The 15,923-nt window shown below is 35.8% G+C and overlaps 1 protein-coding gene and 1 long non-coding RNA gene across 2 annotated transcripts in view; both read right to left on the bottom strand.

Annotated features, from left to right (window-relative positions):
- Grd (gamma-aminobutyric acid type A receptor subunit Grd) overlaps window positions 1-15,923 on the bottom strand; it is a 1,945,208-nt gene that overhangs the window by 1,384,928 nt on the left and 544,357 nt on the right. The window lies entirely within an intron of this gene.
- On the bottom strand, window positions 7,810-13,894 carry LOC145681563 (uncharacterized). The gene is made up of 3 exons (XR_014130815.1): window positions 13,761-13,894; window positions 10,446-10,566; window positions 7,810-7,942 (listed from the first exon to the last, which is right to left on the bottom strand). It is a non-coding gene; the product is annotated as an uncharacterized LOC145681563 (long non-coding RNA).

The raw sequence follows: 15,923 nt of genomic DNA, 5'->3' as shown, positions 1-15,923 counted from the left end.
CGTAGAATATCAGCTACTTCAGCTCTTCTTCGTGCTACTTACCTCATGTGGTAAATTCAAAACAATTTCAATTTAAAACAAATACATTGTAAAACTTTTCCGTAATTAAATATATAAAAGGAAAATTAAACATTTAATAGAGCCTGTTATCAAAATGTCCAAACAAGTAGATAGAAGACTATTTAATGACAAACATTGTGAAACTTTATACAATTCTCCAAATTAGAATTAACATTTACTGGAAAACATTCGTTATACACCAGCGAGCATATTGTGAGCAGTGAGCACAGGAAAAATAATTAGGAAACTGTTTGCAAAGAAAAATGAGGGACACTAATGCAAGTGTGACAACGACACTTTTTTCTTTTTTGGTATTGTCATGAGTTTTACACATATGTTACAATTTGATTCTTTCCCACATAAAAAAATAAATAGAATAACAATAGTAACAAAAGTGACAATTGCACTTCTATGGGGGTTCGAACCAGCTACCTAAGGATTACAGGCTTGTTGCTTTAACTAACTGAGCTATTTGTTTTCTTGCGTCCACTAAATCTGTTCTACGGTAAACATGATTTTTCATTACGATCGTGCTGCCAATTCGTCATTTTCCATAGGTAATTTCAACTATTTGCTCTATCTATACGTCAATACTTGGCATAGATTGATATATTTGGAGTTTGCAGATAATGCAGGTAATAAGACATATTAGAAATGTTTCGTTAAAAGTTTCGTTTGTAGATCTAATCCACATTTCTCTCAATGATATAGATGTCGTTGCTTCGTGTTGAACTGCAGAATTCCCTCGCGTTCTTGAAAATTTCCCACTTTAGCCGAGTTGGTAATTCTTGTAATTTCGGTCGATTTAATGTTTTTTGCTTCTAATTTATTTATTTTAAGCTAATATCTAACACAAATATTAAAAACGGGTTTGTTATTAATGTTTCCTGCTGGGGAAACCTTCCGAAATTTCGAACATATAAAGAAAACGGAGATATTTTCAAAAAACTTAAAATAAAGAGACGCGTCATTTATTTTGCTCATAGTAGTACTTAAATCCTCATACTGCTTTAGGAAGTGGTCATATAATGTTACTCATGTTACGAAAATATATGTGAACACACATAAAATGGAAGGGAAAAAGTAATAAAAGGTGCTCAAAATCAAGGAAAAGCAGGGTATATTTTTGAAAATTTTCATACGATTCGCGCAAACCGTGCTGGCGCTTCGCGGCTGATCTGTCGCCCTATACGAGACTATACGAGGCCGCCATCGTATAGTCTCGCCCTGGGTGCTGAGTTTCCACAGCACGGGACACGGAGAGTAGTAGGCGCCCCGTTATGTCCACCCAAGGCAGCGAAATTTTTCGTGACGTCATAGGTCAAAGGTCAATAACCTTGGCCCGGGGTAAAAGACCAAGGATTACTTAGGATCAACCCCTCTAGATTTTCGCAGGCTAACCTTGTCCCACCCCAAAATTTTAAAATTGCCAAATCTAAAAATTGGGTGTGGTAGCTTAGGACCATGGTATGTACCTTTATCAGTATTGAGGGTCCACCTCGTTCCCTTTCATGGGTAAAAAATTACCAAAAAATTAAATTTGGAGGTTTTTCACCTAATTTATGCCCTTTTATGAGCTATAACTACCATATCTGGTTATATGGGCATGTATAGGGGTCCATTCCCTTTTATAAGACATAGCTACATTAATGCACCCCTTTAAATTTTTGGGAGGGGTACCTTGACCCAGCCCTTAAATTTTGGAAATTACCAAATTAAACATTTGGTATAATAGCATAGAACCCTAGTATGTATCACTATAAATTTGGGTGGTCCACCTCGTTCCCCTTCATGGGTAAAAAAATTGCCAAAATATAACCATAAGCAATACGTTGTATCACATGTTTAGTTTTTACCTAAGTTATCCCCCTTTATGTGGTCCTATTATCTTATATGATTGTATAGGTATGTACAGGAGTCAATTATCTTACATAAGACATAGGTATATTATTGTACAGTAATTGAACAAGAACTACAGACAAATAAAGAACATGTAATAATAATAATAATAATAATAATAATAATAATAATAATAATAATAATAATAATAATAATAATAATAATAATAATAATAATAATACACATAACTGTTTTAGTACATTCATTTCGATCAGTACATCACACAAATGCGACTACAGTACGTTTTTTCTCAATCAATGTTCTAAACTGACGGATGTGAAACAAAATATTCCTTCCATTCACGATATTTGTACATACTGTAACAGGGGCCGATATTTCTGGTTCCAAATCGTATAACGGGACTGCATACAGAAGGTAGTTGTAGGGAGCAAGGTACAGAGGGGAGTCTTTGTTTACATGGAAAGAGGATGGTTGTCAGAACGGACACTGCAAAAGGTGTTCAAAGTTTCAACCCACCACTTCAATGCAAAGGTTACAGCGGCGTCGAAGGGAAAGACGTTGCGAACGCGTTGAAACACTCCTGCCGTTTCCTGAATGCTCCACGCTGCAGCAACAACTCGAGCAGCTAAATCCTCCTCTGATTGCACAGGCGTCGCGCAGATTAGTTGTTTCATATAACCCCAGAAAAAGAAATCTAAGTGGTTAAGGTCGGATGAGCGAGGTGGCTAAGATACCGGTCCTTCTCTGCCGTCCGTTTGTTCGTAAATGATGCGTTGCGACAATTTCGCACCTCCACAGCAAATGTGCTGGAGCACCGTTGTGCATAAACCACATGTTTCGATGAACAGCCAGTGGCACAGTCTCTAGTAGTTCAGGCAGAATCTCTTTCAAAAATATCCAATACTCCCACCCGGTTAGGCATTGTGGTAGTAGGTACGGTCTGATGAGAATTATCAACGATTCATGCCCACACATTCACAGAACACCGTTCCTGATGGGCACGAGTTGACATTCCATATGGGTTTGAATCAGATCACAAATGTTGAGTGTGAGTGTTCATCACTCCATCATAGAAAACATAGCTTTATCTTTGAAGAGAATACGAGACATGAAGCGGGATATATTAGCATGGTTTACGTAACCACTGGACAAACTCCCGCCTACGTGGATGGCGTGTAATGCATGCACCCTTTGGACGTGGAAAGAGTACATCTGATTTTCGTGAAGCATGTTCCAAACCTGACGATGATGGGTGTTAATTTCAGCAGTTACTACCCGTGTGCTGGTGGACGGTTTTCTCTGATCTCAAGCAAGAATTTCCTCCTCAAAAGCCACAGTCCATACGATTCTGTTTCGTCCAGCATTGGGCCTGTGAGCTTCCAGCAGTCCTGTTTCTTGTAATCTTCGATCTACACCTGAAAACGTTGCGTGGTGTGGAATTCTAAGATGAGGAAACTGTTGTCTGTATACCGTTGTGCCACACGGCTATTACCGTCCGCTTTCCCGTATGCCAGATCAATGTCTGCCGATTTGAATTGAATTGAATTGAATTTCTCTTTATTTCAGCGGGCGAGGTTCAGCCGGAGGCTGCTCTGCCACCTAACCCTTGTCATCATTGTTATTTGGACGTTTTGGACATAACACGTTTTGGACATATATATAGTGTTTATATATCTTTTGTATGTATGTAGATGGATAAAAATATCACACAACTAGATACCACGTATGGACAAAAAGAAATCCTGGCAATACAAGTATTTGATGGAGAAATGATCCCAATAAATTCCTTCAAATTAGAAGTATTTCATATGTCAACGGAATAAAAAAAATAACTGGTAGTGATCAGTCTTTGAAAAAGATGAAATTCGTTAGGTTAAGTTCTGATCTGTTAAGCCCCCATTCTATAACTGCCTCAAATTCGAAAATGTTATTATTCTTGTTCACCTTTACTTTTAATATTCTTGCTCAAATAGCAGTTTGCATGTGTATCTTCATTTCTCTCATTTTTCATACTTTCATTCTAATATATATATATATATATATATATATATATATATATATATATATATATATATATATATATATATATATATATATATATATATATATACTGCAATGAGTACTTTCAGGTTCTTTGCTATTTTATTCTTTTATTATACACAAATCTGCTAACTGGTCGTATGTTACGAGTGAGTTAAAGGATTAAATTCAGCTCCATGTGGACACAGCTGAATTTGCTTTGACGGAGTTCGCTTAAGTTTTGGTTAGCCAATAGTAAACGAAACCGTTTCAAACCCTTTGGACAGTTTAGTTTGTCAAAGTTCTACGGACAGTTCTCAACAGTACGATTCTGTTCGGTTTGAGAACGGTTCGGCTCGGTTTGAGAACGGTTCGGTTCGGTTTGGGATCGGTTCTGTTCGGTTCGGTTTGGGATCGGTTCGGTTCGGTTTGGAAACGGTTCGGTTCGGTTTCGGTTAAGCGTTCCAAACCGGTTTAAGTGGCAAACCGAAACCGCGGTTTACGTTTTCAGGAACCGTCCACCCCTACTTCGACGAGTTCTTCCATAACTCGTAAACTGATGTAGAATCAGTTCTGTCTTGTTCCTTACCCGAAAATGTGAAAAACCGACTTTTCTACATATTTCTAATTTGCTCTTATTTATTTATGAGGATGACGGAATAAACGAATAGTGCTTATCTATATATCTACTTATATGTGTATGTTCAGTATCATTAGAACTTTTTATTAATTTAACAAATTATACCTCACTGTCAGTCAGTGCGGAATTTCTAATGGAGCATGGAAAACATTTTTAAAAAGTATTTCTACTACTTTAGTAGGTAATTACTTTTCAGTGAAAACAAACCAATTTTACTCAAAAAGTGCTAAAATTCAACATAAAATAAGTAAATTTCACTGGAAAATCATGTTATTTTAAGCCATTTTAAATAAAAAATAAATATATGTGTGTTAAATCGAAATCCCTGTGTATTTTTTACTGAAATACAAAATTTCGTCGATAAGAGAGAGAGACACCAGAGATTTTCTGTTTTTATTGTCTATGATTTGCATGTAGATGGGGTTTATAAAGCACATTTTTGAAGCTTCGTTTCCATATTTTCCTCATTAATTTACATCCTTTTTAAAATTAGGAAATACAAACTTTGTCTTAAGAAAAAAAAAATCCACTCCTTGCCTTCCATTTTATAACTATTATATTGGTTTGTTTACAAGTATTGAGCGTTTTGCACACGAGATCACATTATTGTCCTCAACCTCAAGGTATATGAGTCGGAACGGTTCAAGCCTAAAGTTATTTGATAGGTGATAGTTGAACCTAGTAGATCTGCAAGAAGTAGTGAAGTTCTTATAATCAGGGGTTAGATAAGGCACCGTAAAGATAATTTAATTTTCTACTAAACTACGTTGCATTTTACAATTTCATTTCGATAAGGGTTCAAAGCTGTGCAGGCTCGTGAAAACATTTTGTTGTTTATGCGCAAGATATGTTATCAAAAACAAGAGCCAAAATATGGCTTAGTTGGTATTGATCAGGAAATTTCAATGTCCAAGGCGCTCCTTGAAATAATCGACAACCGCAGCAAAAATGGATTACATTATTGGCAAAATTCGAGCAAGACTGGCATGTGTGACATAGCTAACGATCTAAACATCCATCATCAAACAGTGAAAGACAATTTAGAAATAGTTTGCTGCAAATAGAAGTTCGAATTTAGCTGGTACATGATCTGATTCAAAAGCATTTACCCTCGGTGCCTTCCATTTCAATTCAGGCAGAGCATGTACCATCACCATCTCAGATATTGTTGAAACTTTTTTATAGCAACTAGACATGTTTTAAGAGACCCATATTTTTTGTTTTCTCGAAAAAAATTTTTTCCCGCCAAGTAATGGGCCATCAAAGACGGGGAGCACAATTTATGAATTGTAGAAGACATGGAAAATGGTCAACTTCGGAGCCTCACCATTCGGCTACGGAGACAGGTAGAGTTATAATTCTTGTTGTGGTATGTACATAGAGATATAAATAAATTGTATTCCCTGTCTTTGATGGACCATTACTTGGCGGGAAAATTTTTTTCGAGAAAACAAAAAAATATGGGTCTCTTAAAAACATGTCTAATTGCTATAAAAAAAAGTTTCAACAATATCTGAGAGGGTGATGGTACAATTTTATATATATATATATATATATTTTGCCTGAGTTGAAATGGAAGGCACCCCCCGTCAAGTGAACTTTGTGGTGGACAAACACCGTGTGCGTGGGTTTCCTCGGGGTTCTCCCGTTTCCTCCCACTTTCTTCATTCCACCATTTCATTCATTACTCATCATCACCGTCTCCTTTAGCCTTACCGACATAACCGTGGGACGTAAAACTCAGATGTCATTTAATTTTGAAAAGCATTTACTCGATTTAATTTCTATCTGCTAATCGACAACCTGATTTAAAGACAAAAATCAACATTGTATGGTCTGATGACAAATGGAACAAATAGACGTTATAAATTACACTTACATGAGGTTATAAGTGATATTTTCTAATCAGAAAACTTTTTCTCCCAGACCAGTCCCTACTTCTAGTAACTTTATTTTTTTTTCTCGACAGTGAAATGCATGTTTTTCTTTTTCTATCATCAGCATTTTCACAAGACAGCAAACAAATATTCACATCCTGTAGACAATACTAGTGCTAATGGTTTCGATAATTGAAGTACAAGATTCAACTTCTGCGAGGAGGAAGAGAAAAAAATAATGTTAATAAATAGTCAACTATTGTGACTAAGACTGATAGGGTTACAAGTAATAATATTTTCAGGTGTATTTTTTTTTCATAAGTATGTTAGAATTACTTTAAATTTAGTTTCCTCCTGCAAATTCTTACAAAATTACTGTATACTTCTGAATTTAAGACGACACATCATATTTTTAACAAAGGATTATAAAAATACATCTAGAGCACACACTGGGACATAGTGCTGATTTTCAATACTACACTAAAAATCAAATCAACTACAGACCTCGCTTACTGTTCTTCACTAGAAGTGTCCAGTAAGTCAGTAGCGTTATTTCAGATTTTGACAGGTGGAGGGGGAACAAGATTGTCCACCGACATAAGAGTTTCACGTTTTTATTAGAATATTACTACACAATTTATTAAAAAGCACGCATTTCTCAAACTAAGCGGGATGTAATTTCCCCTCTTCTACCCTATGATGCCTCTGCAGTGAATCTGCAAACGTTCAAGGCTACAGTAGTAGGCAAGAAAGAGAGTAAAGTTAGCGTTTAATAGAAGCTCCTGATTCTGTTCAGTAAAAATAGCCTACATTATATGTCTCAAAGCAAGACGATTTCATGTTTTTAGTCACGAAATTGCGCAAAAAACTCTCGCATTCAGAAATATACTGTAGTTTTTATAAAAGAATATGCATAACATATTCACGACACTTATTTTAACAGTAATAAAACCAGTGTTATGTCTACATGTATTGAGAACAGAACAAGGTTTTTTGCAACCCCAGAGAAAGAAGCAGGGGGTCATTGGGGAAGGATAAGGCGGACAATTTGTTTCCTGGCTTTCAGAATCACATGCTCTTCAATAAATCGTGTACTAAAATACCAAACAAAACATAGAACTCGTATGTTGATGGACAATCTTGCCTCTGCCCCTGGCAAGGTCTGAAATGACGCTAGTGAAAAGAAATACTTAAAAATTTAAATATAAATCAACAGTACTTAGTAAATAAAAATGAAAAAGTAAAACACTTTTAAATCTCTCATTACATTTAATTCTCAAACCATAGTACATGAAATAAAAAAAGAAATGATATCTATCAGTTTAATCTTCGTTCAATATGAAGGTGAAGATCTAGCATTCCACCCACTGAAAATTTGTCATGGGAGTCAAACCTTTTGCTAATCGTTGGATGCATCAAGAAGCTGTATCTTCTCTCGCTTTTCACAGATTTGGATTCAATATCTAGATTTATTTCAAGAAAACACCTGAAATTAGAAACAAACGTATTTCGAAGCTGCAGAAGAATAGGGAAACCTATTTATTTATTTATTTATTTATTTCAAACTCTAAACTGAGTTGTATAACTCTCAGCGCAATATCGTGCTTAATGATGTTTCTCTTATCATAAGTATAATTACATTTTACAGTATTTTTCTGTATGATGTTTCTTAGACAAAACTTTCCATGTTTCATTAACCATACTATGAGTTATACATTTGCATTAACTATTCTATAAATTTACTGAAGCATTGATTAACACTAACCATTTTCATTTTGTACTGTTTTACATCTGTGAAGCTGGCATATGAACTGTGGATTAAGATAATAATTAACATATAAATAGAAGTCTCGAAAACAGATTTGGAATTGTGGAAAGCGATTAATAATTTCGCGCTATAAAAAGTAATAAGAAATAATGTATTATCATTATTATTAGAGATTTCCCCTAATAGTGGTATCAAACACAAGAAGTGTGTTTTCAGTTACAAAGTGAAGTCATCTACGTCTGGAGTACATGGATATGGACAGCGTTCATAATCGTACTAAATGGGTGAGGGAGGGACCCGAATGAGTAGAATTGTGCATTTCACGAATGTCCAACGTGGTGAGATGGTTGCATGCCACATTTGCTGTGTAACTGGTTCAGCAGATCTAAGATCTTACAAAAAGCAAATTCTGTTATTTTGGTTGTTGCAGTGAATTGGAAAAAGTTATGGGATGTTCCTAAACACAAAAGCAGCCAAGATGACCTCGCATTTTGGCATCCAGAATTGTGGATTAAGAGCGTTCAGAACTGTGGAGCTTTTAAGTGGATTTTACTGAGATTCTCACCGTGTATCAGGATCTATTCAGCATAAGCGTCCGGCACAAGATGTGTTAAATTAGTTCTTATGACCAAGTAGGTACCCATAAGTAATTTTACTCCGACAAATGTTGTGCAGCCACCATACTTGGTGTATGGAGCATCGTCACTGAGACATGCAACAAGAAGAAACGTTATTAACTTGGACTAGTCTTGTATAAATCAGTCATATAGTAATTGCTGAAATTTTCAATAGGAGCTCCCGTCTTCATTAGAAAACCAACAACGAACTTATCAAGTAACACGGTATCCATCCTTGAAGTACAGAAATATCAAAATATAAACGTTCCTACTAGTAACAGAAATGTGTACAACTAACTTCATAATATCAGCAGCAAAAGCTGTACTCTTTAAATTCCTTTCTTCTTTCCTTTTAATAAAACGAACACATTTACAGAGCCCCTATTATGAAACTTTTTTTGATATTCCGATCATCCCCTTATGAATAACGTGATGCATTCAATATATTTTCTATTGCTATTTGCATTGCCATAATTCTCCGAAAACTAATACTTAATTCTTCAATCTCTCTCATATTAATATTTCATTTTTTGACATACTTTTGATAGTTGTTTTACACGTAACACTTTAATATCACTGACCTGTGTTTGAACGCATGAAGATGTGATAAGTCTGAAAGTGTTTGGTCATCCTCTCTAGTATCTGGAATACTCTTTGACCTTAGTGGCTATAGTCGTTTTTATCATATTCACGAACAATTCTTTGTTATACATGTATATTACGAATAATTGTCAACCATAAAGTTTATGGGTTGAATGGTACAATACAAGTTTATTTTCACATTACTTTATTTACAGACAAATTTATAATTTCGATGCAATAATTTACCAAATTGAACCTGCAACAACTTAACAAAAACTCAACCTACAGGCTAAAGAAATGTTGTTAGTTGGTTTGTAATCTTAATTCCTTTACTTTTATATATTTATTTACTTATTTGTTCATTTACCAGCAAACACTTAGTTTTTTAAAAATCCTTGATTTCATAAAATTATTGGCAGAAGTATGGAGAAATTATTGCTTGCGAATTCTGCAGAAGGCATATGTGCTAATTATTCGGCAAGCAGAAGTTCTCTTTTTTAAAATATTAAATTTTATTATATATATTTCGCAACTTTCTGCCCTATTTATTTCTTGTAATTATAAAAAATCCAAATAGGATATATTAACATTAAAACATGCTTTTTATAAGAGCGAATCATCTCATTTAAACAGCCAATTATTCAAATGCACTATACTGTAAATGCAAGTAACTCTATACTGTAAATCAAGATGGATGACAGTTAAAATTAGTGAACGTTGATTCTAGCCTCAAAATTTATGAGGTAACTACATCGGAACATTGAAAGTCAGCATGAACACTTTACATTAAAGGGAGTCCAACTGTTGCTAAAAAGCAATGATAACTATAAAAAGAAATAGTTGCTGTATAAAGCAAATGAAGATGGTATGATATAGCCAGCAACTCAATATGCTCATTAATATCTCCAATATATTTTGAATGTTCAGCAAAGCAGTGTATTAAATTAAAAACATCTTATGAAAAACAGTGCATACTGGGCTACTACGAAATTTGTAATGTTAATTCTTCTGGCCTTACTCACCTTTTTTCCCTAGCAATCAAATGTTAAAGAAAGCGAAGTCATATTCCGATCTGCACCATTTTCGTTGATTCGTTAAAACGTATAACAGTTTCCACGGAGAACTCCGGGTTAAGTGTTGGACCTGAAATATGAAAAATAGGAAAGAAATGGTGATTAAAAAAAAAAAAATCCAACAAAAAATGATAACTAGTTTAATGTACGGTACCTCTTCAAACGTGAAAAGCTGCGTGCTGTTGGTAATATTTTGAGTCGAAGCATGCTGACATGAGACTTAACGCTGTAATGAGGAAATTAATTCCGCGTATTCAAAGATGGCAATTCGGGGATTCGATTTTGAGTTTCATAAGAAAGTATGTTGAGAAGAAAAGAGTTACCGGTATTACGTTTTGTGGAGTGGTATGGATTATTGAAATTGAGCAGAAAATATGATCAATGTAGGAAATAATTGAAAATAAAGAAATGTAGAAACAGTTATATAGGGTGGCCCGAAAGTAGATACACACTCCCGTACCGACCGGCTCATGATATTTTATATAATTCTCTTATTGTCATCCATTCAGGTAGTGACTTAGTTTCTTTATTATTTGTTCTTAATTTCTCTTCACTCATACCTAGTGCTCTCAACGGGTCGGGTTATAGACCGAACCGTGACCCGACCCGACTGACCCGAACCGTGATCCGACCTGATTGACCTGACCCGACAACCCGACCCGAACTGACCCGGTTGACTCGACCCGACAACCCGACCAAAATAACCAGACCCAAGCTGACCCGATTGACCCGATCCGAGTCGGGTCGGGTCAAGCCGATCCGTTTGAGAGCACTATGGTCACGACACTGGGTGAACGCCAAAATGCACTCCCATTGGGAATTAAACCCGGACCGTACCGAAGTCTTACACGTTAACCACTACCTAGATCTAGCGGGGGATTTGTATATGCATCTTAATGAATATTTGGCACTTTTGAGGTTTGGTTATTTCTTTTTATAACTGATACCAATGTCCGACGTGGGAAATTTTTTTTTCTTGCTTTAGTTTTATGTGACGAAATTTTTCTTCAAGGTCAGTGTTCTCACCTGCTCGGACGGCAGCAGGTCTTCTCGGAATGCAGTAGCAAGAGTCTCTTGGCGGAGACAAAAGGAAATCGTTTAACTACAATGATAAGGATTGAGGAAACAGGAGAACACCTGTGATTTTTTCCAACCCTTCAACTTTTATTCCAAAATAGGTTCTTGAGATTCCGGGACCCGTGCCACTTTGATTTTTCTTTCTCGGTAATTAAAACGTATTTTACAGTATATATAGTTGCACGTAAGAAGATACATAATATGAATTTTGCAATTTAAAATTTAAAAATACAGTATGATAATTAATTATAAAGTGCTAATTTTATTTCATCACTTTCAGCCCAACAAATGAAATTCAAACAATTCACTCCCTGGGTCTTGGTCATCAATACTGCGTCTTATCCTTCGTCTTGCAGTCAAGTCTTGGTCTTGCATTTCGTAGTCTTGGTTATCTTTCATGCTATACAAGAGCCAAGAATGCTCGCCTCATCGGTACAAATGAAGACCAAGTGTGATTTTGATTATGGTCTTTCATACTATACGGAAAGCAAGAAAATACGCTTATCGCTACTTTGTGATAACCAAAACAAGGCCAAGAGCAAGATTACTATGCAATTCGTCTTGCATATCTAATCTTTATCTTGTTCTTGTATCAATGTCCTTGGGCTTGGTGAAATAAAATGAAATATTCAGTTTAAGGTCCCTCGATTCTGCACCGAGGCTAAGGGATATGGTGACCATGAGAAATGAATGAAATGGTGGAATGAAGAAAGTGGGAGGAAACAGGAGAACCCCGAGAAAACCCACTACACCGCGTTTCTCCACCACAAAGCCTAATTAGCACAAGCTGGGATCGAACCATGGACACCATGCACCAGAGATGAATTCTCTACCACTGAGCAACCGCAGCCCTGCTTGGGCTTGGTCGTCCATATCCAATCTTTCTTTTGGCCTTACTTAAACAACTTCTAGTTTTGTTCTAAATCCAGACTCCATATTGGCGTAGATATTAATATTACAGTCGATTGGTAAAATCAATCTTCCACATTTAAAAATTAAAGTACACACAATTACAAAAATAAGAATTTACCATAAAAGCACTAGCTGCAAGTGTTCAAAATAGATTTATGGTTTCTATAAAACCAATTGAAAATTGCTATTTTTAATTAGGCAGCTACTGAAAAACAGCAGTTTTCGACTCCAGCCGAGTTTAAGCTTAACCTAAACTCAGTTGACCAAAGTGAACTGACCCGACCCGACTGACCCGACCAGACAACCCGACCCGAGTTGACCTTACCCGACCCGTTTGAGAGCACTACTCATATCTTAATCTTGGAAGAGACAGAAAAAATAAACTAATTATCGTAATAAACTAAAATGTCATACTTTGTAGGACTGTATATCTACTTTTGGGTGTATATACAAATATTCAAATGTGTTAATGTGAAAAACTGAGCACATGGAAGGTTATTTATCACAGTACTTATTCATGTCCTTTAGCACAAAACAGTTAATTGTTCATAGTTTCTTAAATGCTGGATTGTACAAATCGTAAAATTAAGTAATCGCAGTGAATGTGTTAAGAAACTAACCTAATTTAATGGTTTTCAGTAACACCCTCGTTTACGTGCATACGTACTATCTCTGACGCGCCTGCTTCTACGGACGCAACCCTCGCTACCGTTCGTGCTTCCCTATCCTGACTCTATTAGATAGCATTCTTGTGTTTTGTAGGCAGCTAGCACGGGGTTAGTTTGTGGTTTTTAGACTGTAGTTTTGTTGCTTATTTTCGGACCACATTATTTTTACGCAAAACTGTGGAGTTCTTTTAAAGCAATTATACACCGAGGAATTGTTGGGAAACAATTTCTAAGGTAATGACAGTGAATTTCTTGATAAATTACAAAATTTTAACGTTTTTAGGACTAAAAATACTAGACCTACTCTACGGCAAAAAAGTCCGTTTTTTCCTTGCACTCAAAGGCATACACTACTACGTGCACTAGAATAGTTTCCGAACATACTTTTTTCTACGTGGTGTTGCATAACATATGCTTTGAAGTCTTTGTTCTTTGTACACTGAATAAGGTTTCGAACTTCCTATGCAGAAACCAAGGTGCTTGACCGGCTAAAACTTTACACAAAAGACGATCATGAAATAGTGAAAGAAACTTGAACTCCAATCCTTAAAATAGAAGGAATACGCACCTTACAAATCTACTTAAAAATAATAATAAATGTACTCACCTATAATGTTACAACAGAACACAAGCAAACATTTGTTTCTTCGTATGGACACAAACACAAACAAACATTTGTTTCTTCGTATGGACACAAACACAAACATTTGTTTGTTCGTATTGACACAAACACAAACAAACAAACAAACAATCCTACAGCTCGAGAGAAACACACTTAGATGGTGTAGTTGCGAAACAGTTTTCATTTGTCATATCTAACGACAGTGCCTACAACCACTAAATGTAAGACTAAAATTATTTAATAATACTTCAAATTATTTTGCTATTGAACAAGAATAAATAAATAAACATTTTTAACGTTAATTTCTTTCGTACAGCTTAATGCTCATTCTATTATTCGAAATATGTTAACAACTTCAAACAACTCGAAAGAGCTTTTGTCAAATGCTGGACACACTGTTCAAAATTTACTGAAATTTCACCTGAAATGTCAATTCTGGTAAAATACCTATAAACTTTCGGTGAATTTTCAGCGAAACCACCTGAAGTTTTAAGAGCGTAGTTCTGAGTTCCTTTCACTTTGAAGCGACAATTAGAGAAGAAAGTATGGTGATCGAAAAAAAAATCAAATTTGAGATTTCAACGAATTTACACGTATTACGGCCCCTAATACCGAAAAAGTTATTTTTCGATAATGTCCATCTATTCGTCCGTCCGTCCGTTCGCTACACTTTTCTGTGTACTCGCCTAGAGGCCATACCTTTAACTTATCTGCACCAAATTTTAGTTTAAGATTTTCATAGTATTTCTTATATATTTTTTTTTATTTTTCCCTCCTACTCCCAAAACAAAGCTAGTTTCCTGTACGATGAAAATAGAAAAAAAGATGTTTTCTCATAACTGGTTCATATATATCAAATGAATGGCACTATTGGCCCATTATTGTATAGTTAGAAAATACTAACAGCCATAATGAACCACCCCATTTTAATGGCAATCGTTGATAACTTCGGAACATATACATAGTAGCAGACCACCATGATGTATCTAAGAAATAGGAGCTAAAGGTAGAAGAGGCAAATTTAGGAATTTACTATTAATTCCTCTAATCTTGTAGTAATTATGTACAGACGTACACAAGGGGTGGGGTCCTGGGGGTCCGGACCGCCCCTTCCCCCCGAAATTTCGATTTTTGTCTAAATTTAGCTCCTTTTAGAGGCAATTTTAGGAATTTTAATATAAAATAGTCCTACCCTCACATTGAATTTGGATCTCCCCCGAAATAAATTCCTGCGTACGCCACTGTAATTATGCAGCATTCAATTACGGTATATAATTTTATCATGGAACCACAGCCGTGGATGCATCCTGGTGATTTTCTATCATGTATATATTCCGAAGTTTGCAACCCTGTACCATTAATTTTCGTACTTTATTATGTCTTGTTAGTACTTTTCAACACACAGTTACAATAATCAATTCAACTATCTTTGATACCTCGTTCACCAAGATTCTTATTCTTGATGAGTTTTTTCCTTCGGTTTTGATGTCTTTTTTTATGTTTTGAGCGGCTTGGATTATTCTTGGGGGATTTCGGATTTATATTGACCGTGTGTGTCTCGGATTAACAAGTTCTGGTAACAGACACTCAACGTAAAATTGTAGCTGTTTTTCCATATTCTTCATCCAGAATTCATCATCCCTTTGAATATATTTGATTTTAACACTTTTTCTATGTCCATAGAGCGAACGTACAATACCTCCTCTGTGCATCATGGAGTTGTTCCTGCACTTGGTAGCATGCGCGCCGACTACGTGGGTGCTGCGAAGCTCCAGCACCCACATAAATAATCTTGTGGGTGTGCCGCACTCACAAGATTTTTAGTTTGGACCCAAGTTTGAACCCGTTTCTCTTGCGTGTTACCGATTGAACTAGGGCAGCCCCAACTTATAGTACCGATATATTTTATTTTATCACAGCACAGCCCTTTATGACAGTGTTCATAAAAGATTCTTCAATCAAAAAGTAGACTGTACTGAAACCCTCTCATAACACGTCCCACCATTGATACGCACCTACCTAAATTTTGGAGAGTCAGCGCCGTTGCTTGATAGTAGTAACTGTGGCTGGTGTTAGATAGAATAGACGGTGTATTACTGCAGTGTTACGTATAAAACTGTGTGTTATTATATTGATGTCTGTAAATTT

The sequence above is a fragment of the Thermobia domestica genome, chromosome 3 (genome assembly GCF_964235325.1).
Source record: "Thermobia domestica chromosome 3, izTheDome1.hap1.1, whole genome shotgun sequence".
NCBI lineage: Eukaryota > Metazoa > Arthropoda > Insecta > Zygentoma > Lepismatidae > Thermobia > Thermobia domestica.
The sequence above is the reverse complement of the archived record's forward strand: the minus strand, read 5'-3'. Positions and strand labels throughout refer to the sequence as shown.